We start from the raw sequence: 11637 nt of genomic DNA, 5'->3' as shown, positions 1-11637 counted from the left end.
TTCTAGAGAAAGAGTTTCTCTCGAAAGAAGTAAGTGGGAGGAAGGTAGAACTTGATGAGGTAATTACACCCCCTCTCGAACAGGATAGTAGCGCAACGCGGAAAGTTGTTCCTATGGCGCCTACACCGACTGAAGAGGAAGTTAATGATGATGATCATGAAGCTTCGGATCAAGTTACTACTGAACCGCGAAGGTCCACAAGGGCACGCTCCGCACCAGAGTGGTACGACAACCCTGTGATAGAAATCATGTTGTTAGACAATGGTGAACCTTCGAACTATGAAGAAGCGATGGCGGGCCCGGATTCCAACAAATGGCTTGAGGCTATGAAATCCGAGATAGGATCCATGTATGAGAACAAAGTATGGACTTTGGTGGACTTGCCCGATGACCGGCGAGCCATAGAAAATAAATGGATCTTCAAGAAGAAGACTGATGCAAACGGTAATGTAACCGTTTACAAAGCTCGACTTGTCGCAAAGGGTTTTCGACAAATTCAAGGAGTTCACTACGAAGAGACTTTCTCTCCTGTAGCGAAGCTGAAATCAGTCCGAATCATGTTAGCAATTGCCGCCTTTTATGATTATGAAATTTGGCAAATGGACGTCAAAGCAGTGTTCCTTAACGGGAACCTTAAAGAAGAGTTGTATATGATGCAACCAGAAGGTTTTGTCGACCCTAAGGGTGCTAACAAAGTGTGCAAGCTCCAGCGCTCCATCTATGGGCTGGTGCAAGCATCTCGGAGTTGGAACATTCGCTTTAATGAGGTGATTAAATCGTTTGGGTTCATACAGGTTTACGGAGAAGCCTGTCTGTACAAGAAAATGAGTGGGAGCTCTGTAGCTTTCCTCATACTATATGTGGATGACATATTATTGATGGGGAATAATATAGAGATGTTGGAGAGCATAAAGGCCTATTTGAACAAGAGTTTTTCAATGAAGGACCTTGGAGAAGCTGCATACATATTAGGCATCAAGATCTATAGAGATAGATCGAGACGCCTCATAGGTCTTTCGCAAAGTACATACCTTGACAATATATTGAAGAAGTTCAATATGGAAAACTCAAAGAAAGGGTTCTTGCCAGTTTTGCAAGGTATGAGATTGAGTAAGACTCAGTCACCGACCACGGCAGCAGATAGAGAGAAGATGAGTTATGTCCCCTACGCTTCAGCCGTGGGATCTCTAATGTATGCCATGCTGTGTACCAGACCTGATATAAACCTTGCCATAAGTTTGGTAGGGAGGTACCAAAGTGATCCCGGTATGGAACACTGGACAGCGGTCAAGAATATCCTTAAGTACCTGAAAAGGACTAAGGAAATGTTTCTTGTTTATGGAGGTGACGAAGAGCTCGTCGTAAAGGGTTACGTCGACGCTTGCTTCGACACAGATCCGGATGACTCTAAGTCACAGACCGGATACGTATATGTGTTGAATGGTGGGGCAGTGAGCTGGTGCAGCAGCAAGCAAGAAGTCGTGGCAGCATCTACATGTGAAGCGGAGTACATAGCTGCTTCAGAAGCAGCTCATGAAGGAATTTGGATGAAGGAGCTCATCACCGACCTTGGAGTGGTTCCAAGCGCGTCGGGTCCAATGACACTCTTCTGTGATAACACTGGGGCCATTGCCATAGCCAAGGAGCCCAGGTTTCACCGGAAGACGAAGCACATCAAACGCCGCTACAACTCCATCCAGGACCATGTCCAGAGTGGAGTGATAGATATTTGTAAAGTACACACGGATCTGAATATTGCAGACCCGTTGACTAAACCTCTTCCATGAGCAAAACATGATCAACACCATAATGCTATGGGTGTTCGATACATCACAATCTAACTAGATTATTGACTCTAGTGCAAGTGGGAGACTGTTGGAAATATGCCCTAGAGGCAATAATAAAATGGTTATTATCATATTTCCTTGTTCATGATAATCGTCTATTGTTCATGCTATAATTGTATTAACAGGAAACAATAATACATGTGTGAGTAGATAGATCACAATGTGTCCCTAGCAAGGCTCTAGTTGGCTAGCTCGTTAGTCAATAGATGATCAGGGTTTCCTGATCATGGGCATTAGATGTCATTGATAACGGGATCACATCATTGGGAGAATGATGTGATGGACAAGACCCAATCCTAAGCATAGCACTAGATCGTATTGTTCGTATGCTAAAGCTTTTCTAATGTCAAGTATCTTTTCCTTCGAACGTGAGATTGTGCAACTCCCGGATACCGTAGGAGTGCTTTGGGTGTATCAAACGTCACAACGTAACTGGGTGACTATAAAGGTGCACTACGGGTACCTCCGAAAGTGTCTGTTGGGTTGGTACGAATCGAGATCGGGATTTGTCACTCCGTGTGACGGAGAGGTATCTCTGGGCCCACTCGGTAGAACATCATCATGAGCTCAATGTGACTAAGGAGTTAGTCACACGATTACGTGCTACGGAACGAGTAAAGAGACTTACCGGTAACGAGATTGAACAAGGTATAGGTATACCGACGATCGAATCTCGGGCAAGTTCTATACCGACAGATAAAGGGAATCGTATACGGGATTGATTGAATCCTTGACATCGTGGTTCATCCGATGAGATCATCGTGGAGCAAGTGGGAGCCACCATGGGTATCCAGACCCCGCTGATGGTTATTGTCCAGAGAGGTGTCTCGGTCATGTCTGCCTGTCTCCCGAACCCGTAGGGTCTACACACTTAAGGTTCGATGACGCTAGGGTTATAGGGAATTATTATACGAGGTTACCGAAAGTTGTTCGGAGTCCCGGATGAGATCCCGGACATCACGAGGAGCTCCGGAATGGTCCGGAGATAAAGATTGATATATAGGACGGATGGTTTCTAATACCGGAAGTGTTTCGGGCATCACCGGTAACGTACCGGGACCACCGGGACCACCGAAGGGGGGCAACGACCCCGGGAGCTAAGGTGGGCTAAGTGGGGGTGGGAACCAGCCCCTAGGTGGGCTGGTGCGCCTCCCCACTCAGCCCATTGCGCAAGGGAGAGAAAAGGGGGGGGGGCAAACCCTAAGCCAGGTGGGCCTAAGGCCCACCAGTTGGTGCGCCACCCCTCCTCCCCCTTCTGGCCGCCGCACCTCCCATCTGGGGGGGGGGCTCCCGCACCCCCTAGGGTGGCAACCCTAGGGGTGGCACCCCCTCTCCCTTCCCCCTATATATAGTGGGCACTTTTGGCAATTGGAGACCAGACTTTTCCCTCTCCCTCGGCGCAGCCCTGCTCTTCTTTCTCCTCCTCTCTGCCGGTGCTTGGCGAAGCCCTGCCGGGAGACCTCGTCGCTCCATCGACACCACGCCGTCGTGCTGCTGGAGTTCTTCCCCAACCTCTCCCTCCTCCTTGCTGGATCAAGTTGCGGGAGACGTCACCGGGCTGCACGTGTGTTGAACGCGGAGGTGCCGTAGTTCGGCACTAGATCGGAATCGCTGCGAGTACGAATCCATCAACCGCGTTCTAGCAACGCTTCCGCTTAGCGATCTTCAAAGGTATGAAGATGCTCTTACCCCTCTCTCGTTGCTGGTCTCTCCATAGGAAGATCTGAATATGCGTAGGAAAATTTTGAATTTATGCTACGTTATCCAACATTATTCTACTCCTCTTCTCACACAATTTTTTTTAGGATCACGCGGGTATTTTTGAGATCTATATGATGCCGATGTGACGGAGTTCTGTCTTGGTGCCTCCTATCTGCTTTGAGTTTCAGGGGAGTTGAGCTCCAGGGGATTCTTGAGCACATCGTTATCATTCAGATTTCTTAGTATCTCAGGACGAAGGATGTTCGTAATTGCTTCAATACTAGTAGTGGCGAGATAACCCCGATGTCCCCAGTACTGGTGCAGATTGTTCGAGAGTACTGCCATACTTTGTATCGTTGTGATCACGAGGGTCTGTAGTAGATGAAGGTCCGAGATTCTGGTTGTGTGTTGACGGATGTGATACAGGTGACGGGTTAGTATAGGAGTTGTGTGATATTACTCCTTATATTCGTGTACCAGATTGCATGACCAGATATTTCGGGAATTCATAGGTGGGAATTCAAGTAGTTGCTTATAGGACAATCTTCCAACAAATGCATGATGTTAGGTTGGGGTTCGACATCTAGTGGATTCCTGTCCACGAAAATATCGGACGAAATTCTCATGAGTTTGTTCTGGCTAATTGCAAGCCGCACCCTTTGTTTTGTTGAATGTGGTAATGCGAGTTGCTTCGATGTCAATGGTGATTTCAGATCTTTCCTGATCCGTGTTCTCATATTTTTATGTGAATGCAATTCTTTGCTCAATCAGATTGTCTTATCATTTCTTGTCAACCGGAGTCGTCGTGCTAATTCTTTTTCAACCGGTGTGTTTCTCTTCAAGTAATCCTATCCTCTCCAATTTTTTGCAAGATCATTCCCTCATTTTATTCCGGAGTTCATCTCATCTGTCCCAAATTCTCTTTGTTTTTCCTTGCCCTCCCGCCCTTTCTCTTCGGTGATTGGATTTCATCCAAGCGCATTCATTTCATTGTGCTTCCGCTATCTCTTCTTCCTTTCGTAGCCGGTGATTCATTGTGAAGATTCTCAGGAGCTTCGTGTTCATATTTATTCATTCTTGTCATCCTTACCGGTGAATTCAATTTAATTATCCATGTCATCATATCCTTTTCGTCCTTGTAATTCTTTTCTATGTTGGAGATTTTTATCAGTCTATCTTCTTGTTGTCATTTCTCTCTATTCTATCCGGAGCGTTGAAGTTATCTCAGAAATTCTTGTTTTCAATTCTTTCATTTATTTCGAGGTGCCAACCTCATCTAGTTCTCGTTATACCGGTGCAATATCTCTCCTTATAATCAGTTGTTTCAACGGTGGTTTCTTTGAGTGGGCCCATAACCCACAGGTTCTTTTCCAGGATCTTTCCTGGCTCTTTTAATCTTTTCCCGGAGTTCTCTAATTATTTCAACTATGGCGTAAGTATGAATTTCATCAGTCATATCCCTTCTCCAAGATCTATTGGAATTTATTCCCGTCTTTGGCTCAACCTTTCATTCCTCATTATTCCGGAGTGTCTCGGTTATTCTTGGTGGTGTTCTTCTCGTCATTTTCAGCTTTGAAGACCGGAGGAGTGTTTCTCTCAAATCTTGGTCTATTCTCTTGGATATTCGTCATTTCAACTTTGTGGCATTATCTTGAATTTTTCCAATCATGAGTATCCCTTTCTTGCTATCCGGTGCATTTCTGAGTTGTTTTCATTCTCGTTCCTCCGAAGGCCATCATTTTAGAAGATTCTTCGTTCTCAGCTTTCAGCTTCATCCTCAATTCTTCTTAATTGTTTTCTCTTCGTTCGTCTCTCGTTTCTTCCGGTGCCTTGTTCAAATTCTTCTCTCAGGTGGCTCATGATCTCTTCATTCTCATGTATCTCCATTAATTCGTGGTGTTCCCATTCAATTATGAATTCTTACCGGTGCTTCCTTCAATTGTGCTTCAAGTGGTGCTTATCTCTCTGTCTCTTCAAGATTCTTTCAAGAAGAATAAGTGCTATGCTAAATTAGTTGCTTGTTATCAATTTAATTTGATGAAGGATTAGCATAACATAATTCTTATTCTTGCTTCATTAAATGATTTCAATTCTTCTTCCGGAGTGGCTCATTATATCAATTCCTTTTCTCAACTGTTATTATCTTTTCTTTTCCGGAGTTCCAAGTTTTCTCAAGAATCTCTTTGTGAGGCTTCATCTAAATCTTGACAAGGTCATAATCTTATTCTTTTCTACCTTCATATCTTTGCATCATTCATTTGTATACGGAGGTCCTTCTTGGTGGTTCGTCAAGATTTAATTCATTCTGAAGTGTTCTTCAAGATTCTTGTTGGAGAACCTCTAGTATTCTTTCTCTTGCATTTATATGTGCAATTGTTATTCCTTTATCCTTTGAGGTGGTATTATAGCATTCTTGTTAGTGTAGGAGTTTCGAAGAGATTTCCTTTCAGGAATGAGATAATTAAACCACCAATTCTATGATCATGAGATATTTGCAACCCATGATTTCTTCATTGAGCTATCTTGGTTTGGATTTCACCTAAAGCTTTTCTTATGGACTGTGCTATCATGGTGCTTGTAATTAATCCAAGTTCTCAACGTATCCTCTTGGTGTTAGAAGTTTTGATTTCTTTTAGTGGTTGGTTGTCACATCATATTTGTTGAGATGATTTTCATAAGCCCACTACTATCTTGTTTTTCGTTGGTGGTTTTCCAACCACTACGTCAATTCTCTGTCCGGAGGCTCTTCAATCCTATGGTGATGATAGTTGTCATTCTTTTCTTCATTCTCTTCTTCTGCTTGAGCTAGTTCATATTCTCTTGTTCCGGAGGCATTGTGATGTTGCTCAAGATCATGGTGTTCCCTTTCTCTATTTACTTGTTTGTTGTGAATATTGTATAATTCTCTCTTCTTATCGAATTTTTTGTCCCATTTTCCTACCGAAGTGCTGCCGAAATTTTGCATGAATTCTTGCTTCTTTCTCATGTCAGTCCTCATCTCTTTTCAACCTTCAAGGATTGTTGGTGTCACTCGTTTTTCAAAGAAGCGACTGAGTTTTACCTCTTGTGCTTTCTCATCCTCTCCCCCCTTTCATTCTTGGATCTCGGGACGAGATCCTCTTGTAGTGTAGGAGAGTTGTGACAGCCCGAGACGGACGTTCCAGAAGATCCCCCTTTCTTTCCGTTTCTGTCGTGTGTTTATTTTTCGTTTGTTGCATCGTCATTTAGTTTGCATCATCGCATCATGCATGGCATCATGTCAACTGTGTTTTGTCGGTGTTGCTTGGTGCTCCGTGATGTTGCTTGTGAGTGCTTGTGAGTGTGGCGTTGTTCGTTGGCATGACGAGAGTGGGTGCAACAGAGCCGCTTCAAACCCTGTTGCACCGAGGATGTAAACCTTCTCTCCTCTCTTATTCTATTTTTGTGGTGGCATAAAAGATTTCAGTCATTAAGCCCCCGTTTAAAAATTTGTCTTCTTTTAAAATGTCCTTTTATTAGATGTGGGGGCAACCCCTAGGGTTTGCTTTATTTTTACCTTTTGTTTTTTTTAAAACTAGAGACCCTTTTATTTATAAAAGGGGTTTATTTTATCCTCTTGTTAAAAAGGGTTTGTTTTATTCTTTAAGAAAGGTTTTATTTTTTATTCATTTAAAAAAACCCAATCTATTTTATAGTTGGGGTATATATTTTTTTTAAAATGAGTCAAAAGGCATTTTTTTATTTTGTTAAAAACCTTTTTCTTTTGTGTTTATTTTCTGATTTTAAAAAAAGGGCAAAAGAGAGAGAGGGAGAGACCCTAGCCCCTGCCCGAGCTGGCCCAGGCCCAGCAGGCCCCTGTTGCCCTAGCGAGGAGGGATCCTCCCGATACCTCTCGTCCTCCTAGCGCCGTCAACTCCCGCGCTGCTCGTCCCGATTCCCTCCCCGATCCCCTCCAGGTCCCCTTGATCCCGTGCGTCGCCCTCGCCCCTGAGTTCCCCGCGTGCTCGCCCTCGCCCTCGCAAACTCGCCCCCCCGGTCGCAGCCTCCCTGCCATGGCGACCTGGCTGTTCCCCGCGTCGCCCCTGGCCCCGCCGTGCTGGCCTCCCGCACCGGTGCCGCGCCGCCTACCTGCTCCCCGCGCCGCCCCCCGTGGTCGCCCCGCCGCCTGCGGCCTCCGTCGGCCGACCTCAGCAGCCCGTGCCGAGGTCCTCTGCCGACGCCGCCTCGCCGTGGTTGCCTGCAGTGCCACCCCTGCGCCGGTTGCTCGTCCCGTCGCCGGCCACAAGGTCCCGCGCGCCCGCCGTGCTCGCCCTGACGCCGTGCCCCATACCGAGCACCTGGTGCGCCGCTGCCAAGCCTCCAGGGTCCCGACCTCCTCCGTTCCCGTTGCTCGCCTGATGTGTTGCTGTGCATGCTCCTGCTGCCGCTGGTGCTTGCCTGTTGCCATTGCTGTGCGAGCCTGCCTGAGTTGTTCTGTGCTTGCTACTGCTGCTGTTGCGTAGGCGCTGTTGCTGCTCTTGCTATTGCCTGCCTGCCGCGTTGCTAGCTGCTAGTTCTGCTGCTGCCGGCTGCTGCTAGGTGGCTTAGTGCTTGCTGTTTGCCAGCTGCTGCTTGCTGTTTGCCTTGCATGCTAGGCTAGTTGCTTAGCTCGGTTGCTAGCTTGCTGCTTCTAGGTTAGTTGCTGCTTGTAGTTTGCTGCTAAATGGCTTAGTGCTATTAGCTGTTAGCTGCTGCTGTAGTTTGCATGCTTGCTAGCTCGCTAGTTGCCGTAGCTTACATGCTAGTAGATGCCGTTGCTTGTTTTGCTGTGTTGCCGCTTGCGTCGCCGCGTGCGCTGCTTCCCTCCGCCGTGGAACCGACAAGATCACCGTGCACAACGACGACCCCCGACCATCTGCGGAAGACGTGATCAACTACCGTCGTCGAAGACCGTGTACCGATGACAAGAGAACGACTACCGTCGACGAGACCGAGTACCACTACTTCCACGACGTCCACGATGGTCGTTGATCTCCTTCACCGAACCGATCCGCTTCGAATCACATGCTTCAAAGGTATACCGATGAGACGTGTCGTGTAACGAACGAATGTGTTGTATGAGTTGAATGTATGTTGCACCGTATGTTGAACGTGGCACGTTGTGTTCCTCTTTTGTTGTGCCTCGACACATGGGAACCCGGTAACCGGGATCACCCCATCTTATTTACCGTTCCCGCGCACGCTTCCAGATAGTGGCACCGACATCTCGTTGAGTATCGGGATAGGATCGTTGCCGTGGCATCGTTTCCGTCTTGCCGCCATAGTTTCCCTTTCGCTCGCCGTGGCGACACCTGCTTCTTTCTCTTCTTGCCGTGATGTTGTAACTCGCATGCATGACACATTCATGGCATATACATCTTGTGTTGCATGTTCTTGTGCCGTAGCTCCGTTCTATGTTCCGCGAGTTATACCGTCTAGGATGCCATGTAGGATCACCGCTTCACCCCTTGCCATGATAACAACAATTTAACATTGCCGTGTAAATAATCGGGAGCGAATTAAATAATTAATCGTGGAGTTTCGTCGATATGCAACCCGTTGCATATCGAGCTTCACTTAATGTGTAGAGTTTGCGTGAGGTGAATTGCCATGTCATCCTTTGCATCATTGAACTGATCATGCATCATATTAGGTTGTGCATCATGTTGTGCATCGTGTGGTGAATATCTGTGTTGATGTTTGTTTCTGGTTTGCTCCGTCTAGATAGAGTTCCGCAAGCGTGTCGGAATGTGAGGACCCGTTCGACTACGTTGGTTCGCCGACATCTCGGAGATGTTCTTCTTCCAAGCGGGATCTCAGGCAAGATGATCATTTCCCTAGATACCATTACTATCATTGCCATGCTAGTTTTATCGCTTCTATCGATTATGTCTCGTTGCCTACCACATGTTAAATATCAGCCTCTCAACAATGCCATGATAACCTTCAACCTGTTCGACCTAGCAAACCACTGATTGGCTATGTTACTGCTTGCTTAACCCTGTGTTAGCGTTGCTAGTTGCAGGTGTAGTTGCTTCCATGTGATAACATGGGTTCCTTGTCATATCACCATATTAATGCTATTTAATTTAACGCACCTATATACTTGGTAAAAGGTGGAAGGCTCGGCCTTTCTAGCCTGGTGTTTTGTTCCACCTTTGCCCCCTTAGTTTCGGCTACCAGTGTTATGTTCCATAATTGAGCGCTCCTAACACGATCGGGATTGTTATGGGGACCCCCTTGATAATTCGTTTTAGACTAAAGCTGGTCTGGCAAGGCCCAACATTGGTTCTACATTTGCCCAACATAATAATTCTGTTAACACTGAAATGCATAGGGCGTCATGAACCCGAGGAGTAATTTTACATAAACAGGGGGGGCCAGTGCTGATGGTGTTGGTCCCAAACGGTATGCCTGCGGGGCCACCACGGGGAAACTCGAGGTTTGGCACCCGTAGCTAGTTCCATCCGTCGTGTTCTGAGAACGAGATACGCGGCTCCTATCGGGATCGTCGACACGTCGGGCGGCCTTGCTGGTTTAGTTTTACCTTTGACGAGATATCTTGTGCATCGGGATTCCGGTGATGCTTTGGGTAATCTCAGAGTTGAGGTTTTCCACTAGGGAATCCGACGAGATCGCGAGCTTCGTGATTGAGGATTTCTATGCGGCTTGTGGTAATTTGTGATGGACTAGTTGGAGCACCCCTGCAGGGTTAAATCTTTTTGGAAGCCGTGCCCGCGGTTATGTGGCAACGTGGAAACTTTGTTTAACACTGGTTCTAGATAACTTGAAGTTAACTTAATTAAAATATGCCAACTGTGTGCGTAACCGTGACTGTCTCTTTCGTGAGTTCCTTCTCCGATCGAGGACACGGTGGGGTTATGTCTGACGTAGGTAGGTGTTCAGGGTCATTCATTTGATCATCAGTAGCTCACGTCCGTTATGCGTAGATCTTCCCCCTCTTATGTCTTGTACTCGTAAGTTAGCCACCAAATATATGCTTAGCCGCTGCTGCAACCTCACCACTTTACCATGCCTCACCCATTAAGCTTTGCTAGTCTTGATACCTTTGGAAATGAGATTGCAGAGTCCCCTGTGGCTCACAGATTACTACAACACCAGTTGCAGGTACAGGTAAGGATTACTTGATGCGAGCGCATTGATTGTTCATTTGGAGTTGCTTCTTCTTCTTCTTCTTCATCGATCTAGGATGGGTTCCTGGCCGGCAGCCTGGGATAGCAAGGATGGACGTCGTTCTTCTTTTGTCGTTTGTTTTCGTCCGTAGTCGGAACCTTCTCTTACTCTTGATGATTATGTAACGTACTGATGTGACTCTGATGTAGCTTGTGGCGAGTGTAAGCCAACTCTTTATATATCTCTTCTTTTCAGTCATGTACTTGTAACGATATCCATTCTTGTGACACAACGAGATGCACTTCTACACCTGACGAGGCCTTCGTGCCAAATTGAGGATAGGGTCGCATCTTGGGCGTGACAGGCCGCTTCTGCTTCTTCTCCTTGTGCATATATTTGTTATGCACTAGGGGAAGTAGGAGTAGCGACCATCATCGACGGTCCAAAAATCGGTGAGGGGAGTGTCCACTATATATGAGAGAAGAAGAATGCCGACTGTTGTTGTGGGGGTCGCTTCTCCTTCTTCTCCCTGTGTTAGATATTTGCTATGCACTAGGGGAAGTAGGAGTAGCGACCATCATCGACGGTCGAAAAATCATGCGAGGGAGTGTCCACCATATATGAGAGAAGAAGAATGCCGACTGTTGTTGTGGGGTCGCTTCTCCTTTTTCTCCTTGTGCTAGATATTTGTTATGCACTAGGGGAAGTAGGAGTAGTGACCATCATCGACGGTCGAAAAATCGATGAGGGAGTGTCCACCATATATGAGAGAAGAAGAATGCCGACTGTTGTTGTGTGGGTCGCTTCTCCTTCTTCTCCTTGTGCTAGATATTTGTTATGCACTAGGGGAAGTAGGAGTAGCGACCATCATCGACGGTCGAAAAATCGGTAAGGGGAGTCTCCACCATATATGAGTGAAGAAGAATGCCGACTGTTGTTGTGGGGGTCGCTTCTCCTT

This window comes from Hordeum vulgare, chromosome 5H (genome assembly GCF_904849725.1).
Source record: "Hordeum vulgare subsp. vulgare chromosome 5H, MorexV3_pseudomolecules_assembly, whole genome shotgun sequence".
Taxonomy (NCBI): Eukaryota; Viridiplantae; Streptophyta; class Magnoliopsida; order Poales; family Poaceae; genus Hordeum; species Hordeum vulgare.
The sequence above is the reverse complement of the archived record's forward strand: the minus strand, read 5'-3'. Positions refer to the sequence as shown.